Genomic DNA, 18203 nt, shown 5'->3' on the forward strand with positions numbered 1-18203 from the left:
AGGAGACACTGTTGATCATGAACAAAAAGACAAATTTCCACATCTCTATCCACTGAGACAGGAGTATGGGGTAGACACTTTTCAAAGTGCAGACTTAAAAGCAACTTTCAAAGGTCCCCTTCTTCCAGTTACCTACTTCTGTCAATCAGCCCCCACAGCATGAGATTTCCATAGCCTTCAAAATGGTGCCATAAATTACTGAATCAAGAATCAAAGAATTTGCTCACCATGCTATCTTAAAGCAACAAATCCACCTCTAAGTTTCCACAAGCGTGTGGCCATCTCATATGCTGATTTATTCATTCCAAACTTGACCGTCTCAGGTTATCTATCACACAGTTAAAAATTCTAAAGTCTCTAACGAGAGTTGGATAAAATATTTCCTAATTTTAAGTCCCAGTAAAATCTAAACAGCCATCAATCCACAAAGGTACAGACCCCAAAATGGAGGAACAGGAAAATTAAAGTAAAGAGACAAAATCAAGATCATCTAAGTAGGCATTCAATTATGTGGCCCTGGGTTTGGCATTGGGAAGTTCGCTGTTACCATAGGAACAATTGGCAGATATGTTTTTAAGATCTTGTCATTTCCATTCCAATAGCCTTGTACTGGATGCTTTTGTGTGACAACTTGACACATGCTGGGGTTATCACAGAGAAAGGAGCTTTAGTTGGGAGAAGTACCTCCACGAGATCCAGCTATGGGACAATTTCTCGGTTGGTGATCAAGGTTGGGGAGGGCCCTCTGTGGGTGGTGCCATTCCTGGGCTGGAACTCTTGGGTTCTATAAGAGAGCAAGCTGAGCAAACCAGGGGAAGCAAGCCAGTGAGTAACATCCCTCCATGGCCTCTGCATCAGCTCCTGCTCCTTGACCTGCTTAAGGTCCAGTCATGACTTCCTTTGGTGATGCACAGCAATGTGGGATGTGTAAGCTGAATAAAACCTTTCCTCCCCAACTTGCTTCTTGGTCATGATGTTTGTGCAAGAACAGAAACCCTGACTTGTCTGATTTTGTTGCCTGTCCTTCCTTGATAAACGCCTCAAACTTCTGGGATCACAATTGAGAACATACCCTGATGCTGAGACTTCATTCTCAAAACGTCCACTGTTGGCCTCCCAGTATATCTCACCCTCAGTAAATCCAACCCTAGTAAGTAAGCCAAGAATTACTTACACTCACGTAAGCAACCTTCTCTTGTAAACCTAGCAAAAATCAATAAGCAATAACTATGGTACAGCCTGTTTGCTATGCTGTTTTGATGTTTCCTCTATTCATTAAATCTGATGTTTCCTTTTAATAACTCCATATCTTTAGGGTGCTTATGTTAAAGCATTAGGCAAAATCTAGATGGATTATTTGCAAGAATTTAACAGAATTGTCTCTAATTTTTGTAACAGAGTCATTGTTCAGGCTTAAAAGCTCATGCAAACAGTCATTTTTCTTTTTGCTTTTTGCTTTTTTTTAAATCTACATTTCTGTCAAATTTCATGTCATCTAAGTGCCTACTAAATTTACCTTAGAAACCTCTGGCATTTTAGGGTTTCTCTATCCTGTCTACCCAATCTTCCAAATTTGTCCAACAAACCATTTTCTCTTTTTTTCTTTTTCTTTTTTTTTTTATTACGTATTTTCTTCAATTACATTTTTAATGCTATCCCAAAAGTCCCCCCCACTCCCCTACCCACCCATTCCCATTTTTTGGCCCTGGCATTCCCCTGTACTGGGGCATATAACATTTGCCTGACAAATGGGCCTCTCTTTCCAGTGATGGCCGACTAGGTCATCTTTTGATACATATGCAGCTAGAGTCAAGAGCTCTGGGGTACTAGTTAGTTCATAATGTTGTTCCTCCGATAGGGTTGTAGATCTCTTTAGCTCCTTGGATACTTTCTCAAGCTCCTCCATTGGGGGCCCTGTGATCCATCCAATAGTTGACTGTGAGCATCCACTTCTGTGTTTGCTAGGCCCCGGCCTAGTCTCACAAGGGACAGCTATATCACCGTCCTTGCAACAAAGGCTTGCTAGTGTATGCAATGGTGTTATCGCTTAGAGGCTAATTATGGGATGGATCCCTGGATATGGCAGTCTCTAGATGGACCATCCTTTTGTCTCAGCTCCAAACTTTGTCTCTGTAACTCCTTACATGGGTGATTGTTTCCAATTCTAAGAATGAGCAAAGTGTCCACACTTTGGTCTTCATTCTTCTTCAGTTTCATATGTTTTACATATTGTACCTTATATCTCGCTATACTAAGTTTCTGGGTTAATATCCACTTATCAGTGAGTACATTTCATGTGAGTTCTTTTGTAATTGGGTTACCTCACTCAGGATGATGCCCTCCAGGTCCAACCATTTGCCTAGGAATTTCGTGAATTCATTCTTTTTAATAGCTGAGTAGTACTCCATTGTGTAAATGTACCACATTTTTTGTATCCATTCCTCTGTTGAGGGACATCTGGGTTCTTTCCAGCTTCTGGCTATTATAAATAAGGCTTCTATGAACATAGTGGAGCATGTGTCCTTCTTACCGGTTGGGACATCTTCTGGATATATGCCCAGGAGAGGTATTGCTGGATCCTCCGGTAGTACTATGTCCAATTTTCTGAGGAACCGCCAGACTGATTTCCAGAGTGGTTGTACAAGCTTGCAATCCTACCAACAATGGAGGAGTGCTCCTCTTTCTCCACATCCTCGCCAGCATCTGCTGTCACCTGAATTTTTGATCTTAGCCATTCTGACTGGTTTGAGATGGAATCTCAGGGTTGTTTTGATTTGCATTTCTCTGGTGATTAAGGATGTTGAACATTTTTTCTGGTGTTTCTAAGCCTTTCGGTATTCCTCGGGAGAGAATTCTTGGTTCATCTCTGAGCCCCATCTTTTAAGGGGGCTATTTGATTTTCTGGAGTCCACCCTCTTGAGTTCTTTATATATATTGGATATTAGTCCCCTATCTGATTTAAGACAGGTAAAGATCCTTTCCCAATCTGTTGGTGGCCTTTTTGTCTTATTGACGGTGTCTTTTCCCTTGCAGAAGCTTTGCAGTTTCATGAGGTCCCATTTGTCAAACCTCGATCTTAAAGCACAAGCCATTGCTGTTCTATTCAGGAATTTTTTCCCTGGGCCCATATCTTCGAAACTTTTCCCCACTTTCTCCTCTATAAGTTTCAGTGTCTCTGGTTTTATGTGGAGTTCCTTGATCCACTTAGATTTGAGCTATTCGACAACAAAAGAAGATCAAGGGGATACAAATTGGAAAAGATGAACTCAAAATATCACTTTTTGCAGATGCTATGATAGTATATATAAGTGACCCTAAAAATTCCACCAGAGAACTCCTAAACCTGATAAACAGCTTCGGTGAAGTAGCTGGATATAAAATTAACTCAAACAAGTCAATGGCCTTTCTCTACACAAAGAATAAACAGGCTGAGAAAGAAATTAGAGAAACAACACCCTTCTCAATAGTCACAAATAGTATAAAATATCTTGGCATGACTCTAACTAAGGAAGTGAAAGATCTGTATGATAAAAACTTCAAGTCCCTGAAGAAAGAAATTAAAGAAGATCTCAGAAGATGGAAAGATCTCCCATGCTCATGGATTGGCAGGATCAACATTGTAAAAAATGGCTATCTTGCCAAAAGCAATCTACAGATTCAATGCAATCCCCATCAAAATTCCAACTCAATTCTTCAACGAATTAGAAAGAGCAATCTGCAAATTCATCTGGAATAACAAAAAACCTAGGATAGCAAAAGCTCTTCTCAAGGATAAAAGAACCTCTGGTGGAATCACCATGCCTGACCTAAAGCTTTACTACAGAGCAATTGTGATAAAAACTGCATGGTACTGGTATAGCAACAGACAAGTAGACCAATGGAACAGAATTGAAGACCCAGAAATGAACCCACACACCTATGGTCACTTGATCTTCGACAAGGGAGCTAAAACCATCTAGTGGAAAAAAAGACAGCATTTTCAACAAATGGTGCTGGCACAACTGGCTGTTATCATGTAGAAGAATGCGAATCGACCCATTCCTCTCTCCTTGTACTAAGGTCAACAAACCATTTTCAAGGGCCTAAGAAAATAAGATGACTTCCCTGGTAAGAATTTCCTCTAATAGTAAATTCTATGGGTGAATGATTAATACAAAGGAAGATTGTTTTATTTGACTTGGAGTTCATGTTTAAGGTGACAAACCAGAGGCGAGGGTCAATAGGGGAATCACATGGAAGAAAGTCTCTCTAGGAAACAGAAGTTTCAGCAAGAACTGGGAGTGGATAGTACCTTCAAAACCACTACACCAGCAATGCACTTCTACATTCTTCAAAAAGTGCTGGAGACAAAACATCCAAAACAAGGATATTTCAGATGCAAACCTTATCATCTTAACATGGATTTGTTAAACATTCCATATTCCTCTATGTGTAATATAGGGAATATTGAATAATTCATTTCCAAAGTTCAGTATGAAATTTAGGACAAATATTATAATAATTCTTATAGATTATGCTACTTAAATATTGATTATATTGTTCACTATAATGTTAATAGGCAATTTTGTTTTGATGATAGCAACATAGTCCATTGTCAGAAAATATCTTTTAAAGAGAAATTGTGACCTCTGTATAAAATATGACCTCAAGGATGTAAAAAAAATCAATTAAACTTAAGTATTTGAAACAAGACACTAAAAAGCATTGTAAGGACAGCAGTTGAAGGAAAAGAACATTAACTATAAATTTGAATGAATATAACCTTAGGGGAGGCAAGGAACATTTTAGGTGAAATTCATTCATGTAATGTTTTAATCTGATTGAAATCTCCAGAAGATGAGCCAGAAGTTGGCCAGAATTCAAGAAGAGAGACACTGTTTTAAGAATTTAGCATTAAATAAAATAGAGTCCTAAACTATCAGAGGGACTGGTAATTGAAGATGTAAGTCCTAAGAAAAATGAAGTCACCCATAGAGGACAACTTTATAACCTGCATGAAAATAATTTTTTAAATTCACTCTGAGATGCAGTAGTAAAAGGAGACTTAAAGAATGTCTCTAGAAATTAACAAAAGGTACTCAAAAGAAGCTATACTGGACTGTAGAAGAAACAGAATATAGGACCTCTTGACATTAGAAGGCCTTCATAAATATTTCAAATCATCATTAAATCCCTGAATAACTCCACACCAGAATCATGGCTACATGGAGAAAATAACAAGTCTATCCAAAACAAGAAAAACATATTTTCAATATATTTAATATAACATCTAACAATTCACTTTCACCCTAGATCATAAGTAAATATGTTTCTGTTTAAAGTAAGAGTTCAGTGTTTCTGCAACACATTTATTATACTATCCCATACACTGTGAAAATCAATTGCATTAAAATATCAGTAAATAAGTCAAGACAAACATAGATAATAAGAATGGAAGTCGAGATGAAGTTTGTATGAGAGTAAGCAGTGAACAACTCCTAAATAAGTGGTAGTTTGAAATATAAAATGGGCCTCAAGCTGGACCAGTCATTGGCTGGCTACTCTAATAATTTCTGCATCACCTTTACCCCAGCACATCTTGTAGGAAGGAAAAATGTAGGTTGAATCTTTTGTGTCTGGATTGCTGTTCCAGTCCTTCAAAGGGATCAAGGATACCACAAGAAACCCCACATAATCACCTAACCTGGGTTCATAGGCACTCACAGAGACTGAACCTCCAACCAAGGTGCCTGCATGGGAGTGACCTCGGCCCTCTGCATATAGATTGCAGTTGTATAGCTTAGTCTTCTTGGGAGACAGGACTCACTATGACTCTGTTGCCTGCTTTTGGGACCATTTCCTCCTACTAGTTGTCTCATCCAGCCTTAAGAGGGGAGTAGGTGACTAGTCTTACTGCATTGTGACATACCATAACTGGTAGATAGTCATGGCAGGCCTGCCCTTTTCTAAAAACAAATGGAAGAGAAGTGAATGGCAAGGTTCAGAGGAGCGAGGTGAGGGGAAGGGACTAGGAGAAAAAAAATGGGGGGAGGACAAACTCCAGTCAAGATGTAAAAATTAATAATGATGATGATGATGATGATAATATTTAATAAGCTCATCTGTTCTGATTACCATGTTTTATGTATCAAAGCATTGTGTGGCACTGTAAAATGTGTGATACCTAGCCTATCAAATTAAAGTTCAAATTGGAGAATGTTTTATGATAATGATAAAATTTAAATTATTTAACTTTGAGTAAAGAGATTACCCTCCATAATTAGTGTGAGGTTGTTCCATTCAATTGAAAAACAAAATATTCTTCAGTCAAAGGCGAAATTTCCACCTGAATGACTTATGACTTAAAGACCATTAGCTTAGATAGACTGTCCATCCAGAGCAAGGCAGTGCAGAGGGAGGGGGCTGGACTTGATAAAGATTCCCAAGGGATGAAATACCAGCACTAATCTTGCTAGATAGGAAGCTTTGCAGGTGAGGCCAGTGTGCCCTATGCATTGTCTAAAGGACAACTATATTTATACTTATTCTCATGGACAAGCCCCTAGTCCCCTAGTCCCCTTTCAGGGCCCTGCCCACCATGTGCTGTCCTTTCTTTTCCAATAGATACAAGTCATGGAGGGAAGAGGATATGTCCCCTTGTATATATTAGCAAAGTAAAGTTCAGAACAAATCAACATTTCTCCCACAAACCAACAAACAAAACAAAAACAAACAAACAAAAAACATTAGGTCACCATTTTGTGAATCTTTAGATTGGAAATGTTTCTCAAACTATACATTTCCTGGTTCCAGATCCTATGGAAAATTTGAAATGTATGTCTCCACAATCGTGCATCAATTCCTGTTTTCTGAATAATATTTATCATTATAATGATCATTTGAACGTAAAGTGACTCAAGGAAAGAATAAAACCTGAACCTAATTAAAGCAATAAACCCTTTCAAGGGAGAAGCATATCTTTGGGTAGCGGCATAATGACTTTCAGGGCAAGGATATAGCATACTAATACTGACTTGTGGTATAAGTGACACATTTAAAGAGTAAAGAGATGTATCCCAGGATGAAAAAGTTTCTCTGAAATTTAAATATTTGATTGACATTGGAGAGACTAGAAAATTTAATGCTACTATAATTAATTTGTGAGGGTTTATAATATAAGCATATAAAATGTATAATGGAATAGATATCAAATATCAATAGAAAGACTGGCATGAGGGAATAAGAAAAGTGGAACATAGAAATTATAAAGAGTATAAAGAAATGAAGAAATCTTGTGATATTCTGAACAATATAGCAGAAAAATCTAGAAGTAGAATCAGTGAACTTTATTATAGGTCAATAAAAAACATAAAAAACATCAGAAGGAAGGAAGGATGGAAGGAAGGAAGGAAGGAAGGAAGGAAGGAAGGAAGGAAGGAAGGAAGGAAGGAAGGAAGGAAGGAAAGAATGAAAGTTAGAATGAAAGGTGATATAGTGCTCATTGAGTTTCTACACTAGAAGATGGTTAGATTTAAGTCAATCATCAGTTATAAAACTCAATTGTGTAAGATCATTAGTCTCAACTTGTGGGTCACAATGCCTTTGAGCATTGAGTGACTCTTTCACAGGGATCACCCAAGACTATCAAAACCATAGAGATTTACATTATGACTTATAACAGTAGCAACATTTAACTTATGGAGTATCAATTAAATAATTTTATGATTGGCGGTCACCACAACAGAAGGAACAGTTTTAAAAGTCCACAGCATTAGGAAGGATAAGAAACACTGATGTAAGGAGATATTGGAGAATTAGAATTACAGTAGTTAAAAGTGTTTACTGTTCTTGCAGATGACAAAGATTTGGTTCTCAGAGACCACATCAAATATCTCATATCTTCCTCTTACTCAAGTTCCATGGCATGCAGAACTTCTGCCCTTCCCAGGAACCTCCATGAAAGTGGTACAGATCAACTCATACAGGCATAGGTGCATATAAACTTAAAATTAAATATAAAATTTTAAAACTCCATTGGAATAAAACCTTCAATCTGATACCTGAAGCTACAAAACTTTTAGAAGTAGTAAACATGAGTGAAATAGCTCAGGGTATTAGAATGAGCAAGGATGTTTGAGTAAAACAACAAACAAACAAACAGCCCTGAATAACACAGGTAGGAAAGACAAATATACAAATCAATAGTAAAAAGGTTAAAACTATGTAACAAACACAAACTTTAGAATGTGAAAGTGGTCTATATTAAGGAAGAAAATACTTTCTCACTATGCTTCTGTAAAGGATTTAATGTTCACAATATACAAAGAGTTCTGAAACTTTGAAGTGATTAGTATGACAGGAGTGAGAATAGCATAAGTGGTTTTTCAAAAATTTTAAAAGTAGACTTTCTGTTTAATCCAAGAATAGTATTCCAAATGCATACTGAAGGACACAAAGCCATTATGTCATTGAGACATTTGAACTCCCATCTTAGTTTAATATCCTTTGCAATAGACACAAGTGAAAATAACTGCTCATTAGCTGATGGATGAATAAAAGAAAACAGGGTATCAAGTCCAGCCACTTAAAAAGTTTAAAACTTGCTATTCATGACAAACTACATGGAACTGGAAATCACTATAGCTGAGTCTTTTAACTAGTGTTTTGTTTCTATTGCTAATGATGGAACATATAAAAGTAATTTGGCTTTTTTGATTTTTTCTTTCACATGACAGCTCATCATCAACGGAAGTCAGTACTGGAGCTCAAGCAGGGAAAGAGTTTGATAGTAGGTGTGGTGGTTTAAATATGCTTGGTCCAGGGATCGGCTGTATTAGAGGCTATGACCTTGTTGGAGTAGGTGTGGCCTTGTTAGAGAAAGTGTGTCACTGTGGGAGTGTGCTTTAAGGCCCTCCTACTAGGTGCCTAAGGATGTTTGTCGTCTTCTGGTTCCCTTCAGAGAAAGATGTAGAACTCTGAACTCCTTCTCCATTTCCTAGACCCTGCCATGCTCCCAACCTTGATGATAATGCTGAACCTCTGAACCTGTGAGCCTGTCCCAATTAAATAGTATCCTTTATAAGAGTTGCACTGGCGATGGTGCCCCTTACAGCAATAAAACCCTAACCAAGACAGGAAGAACTAATGCAAAGGGCATAGAGGAGTGAAGCTCTGTTCCCTGAGATCCAATCCCAAGATTCTATCCAAAGCTCTGCAGCAGATGTATGTGGCAGCTTTCGCTGTCCTGCTATCTCTTGTGGACCCCATGGGTTTTCTCCTTCCTTCTCTCTCCCTAACCTGAACTCATTGCTTTTTCCTAGCCCCAAAACCCAGAAGACACCCCAGTTAACCACAGTGCCACTAAAGTCAGGGAAACAGACTGCTATGGGATCTAAAACTTTTCTTCTTCTCCCTCAGCTTCAATAACAGTGTCTCATCCTAAGCTCTCTAGCATTAAACCTGCTGTCATTTTCCTTTCTGCTCTGACCCTATCCCCAATGGATTACAAAGATGTCCTCCAAAATTTTCTTTCTACTCCTCATCCCAGTACTACAGGTTCCAATAAATACCAGCAGGCATTCACTGGGATCATGCCATCTGAGCAGAGCCCGTAAATCAGGTAATGCATAATGAAGACCTTCATCACTCCTTCCTCCCCTCCAAATCCAATTCCTAATTGCATCCCTAACTCTGCAGGAGAACACCAATGGCAATGTTTTCTGCCAGGCCTGCTCCCATCTCTTGTGGATCTCAAGGCCTCTCTGCACCTACTTCTTGCTTTAACCCACTTTCCAATTCCACCAGGTACTATCAGATAACTTATAGATCATTCCTTCCAAGAAGAAGGTAGGCTTTTCTGTAGAGAACTGTAGAATACTTCAGCTCCTTCTCCAGTGCCCAGACCCCACCAGGCTTCCCACCTTGATGATAATGGCCTGAACCTCTGAACCTATAAACTAGCTCCAATTAAGTGTTGTCACAAACATAAAAAGTCCTCCTTTTCCCCCTCAAGGTACAACCCTCTCCCAGTCTCATTACCAGAAACACAGCAGACCCATTGTGATGATCTCACTTACTGTCTTCCCCATTCCAATGTGGCCTAATAAATATATCCTTGTTGAACACTCTCCTCTTCCTGCTTCTATGGACCAACTCAGAGGCCTAGCCTACCAATTTTTTAGTGTCAGCAACCAATAACCAGAAACACATTTTGCCTAGAACCCAAGTTGACTCAACTATCAGCTCCAAAACAAATTTGCCATCCTACAACTTAGAGGCATCACACTCTCCGAAAAGATAGAAAACAGAAAACAAAGGGAAAAATACCCTCCCAATGAAGATAAATCTAGAAACAATCCCATAGTCCTTTATTCAATCATATCCCTCTAGATGCCAGAGTAAAACCACAATTGATACCAACCAGGGCAGTATGTCTTCACTATAGGCCAGCTATTCTACCTCAGCAGGCCTTGAATATCCCAACATAGCTGAAACACAAGAACTTAAAACTGCCTGTATGAAGATGATAGGGGTTCTTAAAGAGGAAACTACTAAATCCCCTAAGAAAATTCCAGGAAAACAAACGGTAACAAATTGAATATAACTGTTCAAAAGCTAAAAATGGAAATGGAAAAAGGAACAACAAAACAAATAAAAAATCAAAACAAAAAACAAACAAAAACACAATCCAAGAGAATTCCAGGAATGAAAAATGGGAACAACAAGTTCTTTGAACAAGAACTACAGAGGCAAGCTTCACTAACAGAATACAAGAGGTGGAAGAAAGAATATCAGGCTTAGAATATATAATAGAAGAAATAGACATACCAGTAAAATAAAATGTTAAATCAAAAAATAACCCCCCCAAACAACAAAAACAAACAAACAAAAACAAAACAAACAAGCAAACAACCCACCAGACAAAAAACATGCAGGAAATCTGGGACATTAAGAAAAACTCAAAACCAAAAATTAAAAGAATCTTCAAGAATTTAAGACCTGTATGTGAATAGCTTGTATACATATAGAATAATGATATAGGTAATTCATCAAACTAAAAAGAAATATTTTCTCACTTAATTTTGCTAGATGCGTAGCAAGTAAGAGATCATGTTGTCATTAGATTTATTAGTTTCAGTAGATTCTTGACTTTTTTCTTCTATCAGATTTAATTTATATGGTTTTATGTTGAAGTCTTTGATCCATTTGGAGTTGTGTTTTGAACAGGGTGACAACCCTAACCCTATTTGCATTCTTCTGAATGCAACCACCAACCTTGGGCATTTTTATATCTATTTGATAATGCTATTTTCACTATAGCTTTATAGTACAATTTAAAATCAGTGATGATAATATCTCTCACAGTGTTTTTGTTTCCTTTGCTGTTGTCATTGTTGTTTGTTTATTCAAGACTTTTTTAGCTATTCTAGATTGTGTTTCCTATGTAACATAATATTGCCCTTTTTAAGATCTATGAAAAATTGTGCTCCATTTAGATAGAGATCTCACTGAATCTTTAGAGTGATTTTTTGGTAGGGTGGACCATTTTACTGTGTTAATCGTACTGATCCATGCACGTGGAGATGTTTTCATCTTCTAAATCTTCTCAATTCCTTTTCTCAAAGTCTTAAAATCTTATCTTACAAGTCTTTCACTTGTGTGGTTAAAATTACCTCAGGTTATGAAAGGTATTATTTCACCAATCTCTTCCCCATTTCACTGGTCCCTAATTTATAGAGGAGCTACTAATTGTTGTGAATTACTTTGGATTACACTACTTGGTTGAAAGTGTTTACCAGCTGTACGAGTTCCCTGGTAGAAATTTTAGGGTCACTTAGGTATACTATCCTATTACCTGCTAATGGAGATTCTTTGTCTTCTTCCTTCCCAATTTGTATTTCCTTGATCTCCTTCAGTTGTAATATTACTCTAGCAAAGAAGTCAAGTATACTGAATAGGTATGGAAGAGTGGACAATCTTGTCGTGCTCCTGCTTTTAGTAGAATTGCTTTGAGTTATTCTCTGTTTAGCTTAATGTTGGCTATGAGCTTGCCGTAAAGTGTCTTAATATGTGCAGGTGTTTCTTTTGGATCCATAATATCTCCAGGACTATTATTGTAAAAGGATGTTAGATTTTGTCAGATGCTTTTTCTGTATCTAATGAATTGAAAATGTGTTTTTTGTCTTTAAATTTGTTTATACGGTGGGTTACATTTATTGATTTATATATGTTGAACCATCCTTGCATGTCTAAGATGGAGTCAACTTTAAAATGGTGGATGATCTTTTTGATGTATTTTCTGGTTTAGTTTCTAAGTATTTTATTAAGAAATTGTGTATTTATATTCATGAGGGAAACTGGTATGCAATTCCTTTTGGTTGATCTTTATGAGGTTTGGGTATCAGGGTAACTGTGGCCTTGAAAACCTAATTGGGTGATATCCTAGTGCTTCTTCTGTTTATATTGTGTGGATCAATTTAAGGAGTATTGATATCAAATCTTCTTTGAAAACCATGCAGAATTCTACACTAAAACCATATATTCCTAGCATTTTTTGGTTGGTAGACTTTTAATAACTGGTTTCATTTCACTGAATTATAGGTTTTTTGAATGCTTTTCTTCTCTTAATTTAATTTGGGTACCTGTTAGGTATTTAGAAAATTGTCCATTTCTTTTAGATTTTCTAATTTTTTGAGTACAGATCATTAAATTATATCCTTTTGAGCCTCATGATTTCCTCAGTGTCTATTGTTGTGTCTTAATTTTCATTAGGGTTTGTGGATCTTATTGTTTCATTGGATTTATTTATTTATTTATTTATTTATTTACTTATTTACTTATTTGGTTGTTATTGATCCTATTTTGTTGATTTAAGTCCTGAGTGCGATTATTTCTTACCTTATACTCACTCATTTTTGTGTAATTTCTTCCTTTAAATTCAATTCTAGAAAGTATATTATTCCTTTCTAATATCTATCTTGACACATATTTGATTCTTTAATAAAGGAGTCTGTAACCATTCCCATTCTGTTGTTATTGATATTCAGCCAGATAGGATGCAAGGTATTATGTCAGTACTTTTGTATCTGTTGAGACACTTTTTTGTGTGTCCAATTGTGTGGTCCCTTTTGGAGACAGTTTCATGAGGTGCTAAGAAAAGAGTATGCTTTCATTTCACTATATTATGTGATCTTGATTTAATTTTGATAAGTGCTAGTTATTGAGAAAAATTATCCATTTCTTATGTTTAGATGAAATGTTCTGTAAATATCTGTTAGATTCATTGTCTGATAAAGGCAGTTCATTCCAGCATTCATTTAGTTTTTGTCTTTGCGACCTTTCTATTAGCAAGAGTTGTGTATTAAAATCACCCACTATCACTGTGTGAGGGCCATTATGTGATTTAACCTTTTGTGGTGTTTTTGCCAAACTTAAGTGCTCATGTGCATAGATATTAAGAATTGAAATGTTCTCCTGTTCGATTTTTCCTTTGAGCAGTATATGGTATCCTTCATTGCCTCTTCCAATTATTTTTTATTTGAAGTCTGTTAGATATTAAAATGGCTACACTAGCTTGCTCCTTAGGTCCATTTGTTTTGAATATCTTTTGGATCTTTTTATCCTGAAGTGACATCTATCATTGCTGGTAGAAGGAAATAATGGCCCATAAGATACTGTGTCTAATGCCCAAATGCTATGAAGGTGAAACCTAACATCCTACTTTGGTAGTATAGTCACAATGTCTTCTGAAAGGAAGCAGCAACCATAGTAGGTAACTGGCCATACCAAACCAGGGCCAGAAGCTTCTACTGATGAGGAGAAATTATGTGCTCACCATCCTGGAGCTCCATTCAAGCTTAAAACTTTCCTACTGTCCTCAAGGGTCCCCATTCCTCCTCTAAAATTTAAATTTTCTTTCTTCACCTTCTCCTTCAACTCCAAGTGCAAGATGTAAAGAAGTAATAATGAAAACATTTAAATAAACTTACAAAAGTGAACACAAACTCCTCAGAAATGGCTAGTAGATAGTAAACACTTAGGAAGGGTGAAGAAATAAGCAAATCGCAAATTTCTAAGAGTAGTTAGAGTAGTATGGTGAGTACCGAAGAAGTTAGATTAGTATGGTGAGTACCGAAGAAGTTAGATTAGTATGGTGAGTACCGACTTTAGAGGGTAAAGTTACCTGAATATCACAAGTATACACCTAACTTAAGTGTTAACATTGCATCTTTGGAGATTAAAGACAAGGAGAGATTGTGTGTATGTTGGGCGTTGGGGGGGGGGGGGGTAGAGACAGGGTTTCCCTGTGCACCAGCCCTAGCTGTTCTGCAACTCTGTAGATAAGGCTGGACTTGAACTCTTAGAGATCTGCTTGACTCCCTCTGGCTGCTGGGATTAAAGGCCTATGCCACAATGACCATAGAGATCTTAATTTATTCTCTTTGGTATTCTGCTTGTCCCTGCTAATTGAGTTAAAGATAATATCTATTTTTTTTATAAACACTGGGCATATCATGTTTGCTTAATTAAGAATAGTGAACTAGGTATGTAAGTGTATGCCTGTGTGTCTGTGTGCAGGTACATGCCCATGAAATGAATGCAGGCGCACACAGAAGCCAGAAGAGAGTATTGAATTCCCCAGAGCTTGACAGGTGGCTAAGAATCATCTCAGAGACATTGGGAAGTCAAATTGTGTCCTTCCTAAAAGCAGCAAGAGATCTTACTTCTGATTTGGTTTTCCACCCTGGTCATATTCTTTTTATTTTGAAGGATGAAAATGTTGCTTTATGAGAGTAATGAGCAACTGCAAACATACAATGATGAATAAGCAAACTGAAAACTATCTCACTCTGGAAGGAGTATCTATAAAATAACTTAGTGTATCCATAAATGATCACTTCTTTCAGTTTGATTAGTTTTGCTTTCTATTTTAATTTAATATTTTTTAACTAGGCAGTAAATAAACTGATAATGATTTCCACAAATCACATACATTTTGCATTTGATGTATGTTTCTTTATTTCAGCGTCTTGTAATCTTTTTGCTTTAATTAAGTCACAGGATGAAAAATGTTGACTATTAAGCATCTATATTTAGTTTGAGATCTTGAATATAGTGAATAGTTATTGCCTCAGTTCACTGAAAAAAACTATAAAATACAAATTTGTATCTAAAAATAACTAACTAATAACTCTTCTAACTTGGAGAATAATTATATGTGGTGTTAATTGTATGTTGGTTCATATTGTTTTAATTTTTTTCCATTAAAGGAATTGTTGAGTGTGTCAAATTTTCAATATAAGGATTAAAAATAAATCTCTACATTAATAGTAAACAAACATTGGCATAGTTTACTATGTAAGTGTATTTATTCAATGTATTTATTTCTATGGCTCTCCAAAAATATGATCTGTACCAAAGAAGTAATGAATTGTTATGTGGTTTTTTATGTATCTGTTTGTCTATATATCTATGTATCTATCTATGTATCTGTCTATCGTCTATCTATGTGTCTATCTAAATATCTATCTTTGTATCTATGTATCTATCAATCATCCATTTATCTATCTATCTATCTGTTTATTTTTCTTGTGCTGAGTATTTGAGAATCTGTCATCTACAATATGCTTTTGTAAGGAGAGTAAAGGTGACCATTTGACTCCTGTAATAGTGGAGTCTGTGTTTATTCCAGTACCATACAATCTGAATAAGAAGTCTTAGTATTTCAAGTATGTCTGATAAGCTGGCTTTCTGATTACAGTGGTTATGGTCATTCCTGTATTGTAGCACCTTAGTCAGTTATGTCTTAGGAGGTAAGTAGGTGTTGTCCGGCAGCAAGCAAATTTGTTTTAATATACAGACCTGGAGCAAATGTCATTCCAACTTGGTTATGGTATCTCTCCATGACCCATTTCATTCAGGAAATGTCTTCCATCCTTCATATCCATTCCGATTATCTTTGTTCACATTCAACCCAGATCTTTTAAAAGTTGCAGTAGAACCAAGTTCCAGCTTGCACCTCACATATCTCAATGGGTTATAGTATAATAATTTGCATAATCGAGTATGCTTTGCTCCACCAGGGTCTAAGTTGTATGAAATTGGGAATTCGGTAATCTATTGATTATCACTGCTCTACCCAGGCCTAAGCAATATCTTCATCTCCTTGAAATGTTCAAGATATAAAGAACGAAAATTTCACATAGGCCTTGTTCAGCCTTTTCACACTAAAACTTACTGCTGAAGCCTGGATTCCACATAGTAGAAGCCAAGTCCACTTTATTGTTCTTGTTTACTGATGACTAACAGGTCCATCAATGTGTTTGTCTGTTAAATGTCAACATTGATTACTCTTCAAACGTTCACCTGTGAAGGGACCCTTTCAATCCATGGGTACCGTTGTAGTGCAACAGCACTGCCCAGCAGTCGATTAAGCGATAGGTCACAAAACCATGGTTGCAAAACAAAAGAAAAATGTAAAGTACCTGGTTGAGAAGCATGAAGAAATTCCAAATATGACAGCAGTCCATTAAACCAAGAGTTCCTCCTGTGAATCTGCATGGAAGACACACACACAAACCCAGATGTGTTACCCGGCATAAAAGAGTATATGTTTGTTTGTTTGTTTGTTTGTTTGTTTGCTGTGTGTGGCTGTTTGTTTGCTTTTGCTGTTGTTTTTTATTTGCTTCTGAATCTGATTTTTATTTAAAAAAAAAAAACCCAAGCAAACAAACAAAAAACAAAAAAACAAAAACCTCTCACACTTCCTGTTTTCTCTCATTGCTTCCCATTCTTTTCCACTAGGTCACACACCACCATTTAGACAAGAAAACCATTATCTTAAGAGGAACCAAGGAAGGGCATTTGTATGCATAGTGGGCTTCCCTAGTCAGTGAAGTCTATGGGAAAGGGGTTAATAGTCCCACCCATAGGTCATTTCTCTTAGAAACTCTGGAAGGCCATTGTAATAATGAAGACTTTCTGTAAGGAAGGAAGGTCTAGGCTGTGATGTCCTCACTGAGCCATCGCTGCTCATGCTTGTGGTTGCTGAAACACAAAGCAAAGCTGACATTCATCAGACTTGTAATACTACACTTTGAAACCCCGAGCGTAACTCCTACATTCATCACACACTTGGCAAAATTCCTTCCTCTCTTCCCCTTCATTTACTTTTGGGTATCATTTGTCTTAATTTCTGTCTCTCTCATTAGATGGTTAAACCCTTATTTAGCCAGTGCTGTGATTACAGCTCTCCCCCACAATCTTATAAATAGCATGGTGTTTTGAAATGATTCTGAATATTATGCATAGGTGTTAAAATAATAAGTGACGCATAAACACATCTCTTGTTTATAAACCCTGAGCCTTAACTCAGGTTTTTTTTTCTTTTCTAGATTGCATTAAAACCATTTTTTTTTGTGTGTGGGTGGGTGGGTATGGCTTTCAAATGTAAGCTCTCAGAAAGATCCTAATTTAAAAAAAAAAAAAATCACTGACCCTTCCATGATTTCTGAATCAGTAGGTTTGAGAAAAGTCCTGCTCATTTTCATGTATAAACTGGAAGATGAGCCTAACATTATTAGCATCTGAGATACATATGAAGAGCTATTATCTATATTTTAAAATTAATTAGAAGTAAAATGTCCAGTTCTCTTCAGTGTTTTCCTGAGGAGTGGAGCGACCATTGTTTGGTATAACCAAGTATATACATATTAAGAATATTGGATATTAATAATAAAGACAGCTAGAGAGCTTTGGTAGGCACAATTGCTAAACTTGCTGTTGATTAGATTGGATCTGGGAAAACTAAGACATGTGTCTTGACTGGTCAGTGAGAGGATTTCCAGATTCAAGTCTCTCTAGAGTGGACAGAACCTTCTGAAAGTAGTCCATATTTAAATTATCTGAGCTGTTACAATTAATACAATTTGGGGCTTTCTTACCCCATTTAGACCATATAGTTCCCAAATAAAAGATAGAAAACATATTTATAATAAGTCTTAAAGCACTAGAACTTGACAGATATCATCTCTCTATCCTATTTTGGCTACTTTCCTTTAAAAAACCCCAAGATATTCCGTGCCATGTTCCACATGGGCCTCTCCTACTCCAACAGGCAAGCTTTCAAGGCCATGTGGTCAATATCCACCTACCCCCATGGCAACTTTTTCCTTCTTCCTGTCTTGTAGCCTCTTCTGTAAGTGAGGTTCTTCTCATCTTACAGC

General features: G+C 36.8%; 1 long non-coding RNA gene across 2 annotated transcripts in view; it reads right to left on the bottom strand.

Moving 5' to 3' along the window:
- C030047K22Rik overlaps positions 1–18203 on the bottom strand; it is a 121010-nt gene that overhangs the window by 94505 nt on the left and 8302 nt on the right. For both annotated transcript variants that reach the window (XR_383849.4, XR_875055.2), the window contains exon 2: positions 16464–16533. This is a non-coding gene — a long non-coding RNA (RIKEN cDNA C030047K22 gene). The remainder of the gene's footprint in view (positions 1–16463; positions 16534–18203) is intronic.

This window comes from Mus musculus, chromosome 15 (assembly GCF_000001635.26).
Source record: "Mus musculus strain C57BL/6J chromosome 15, GRCm38.p6 C57BL/6J".
NCBI classification, from domain to species: Eukaryota; Metazoa; Chordata; class Mammalia; order Rodentia; family Muridae; genus Mus; species Mus musculus.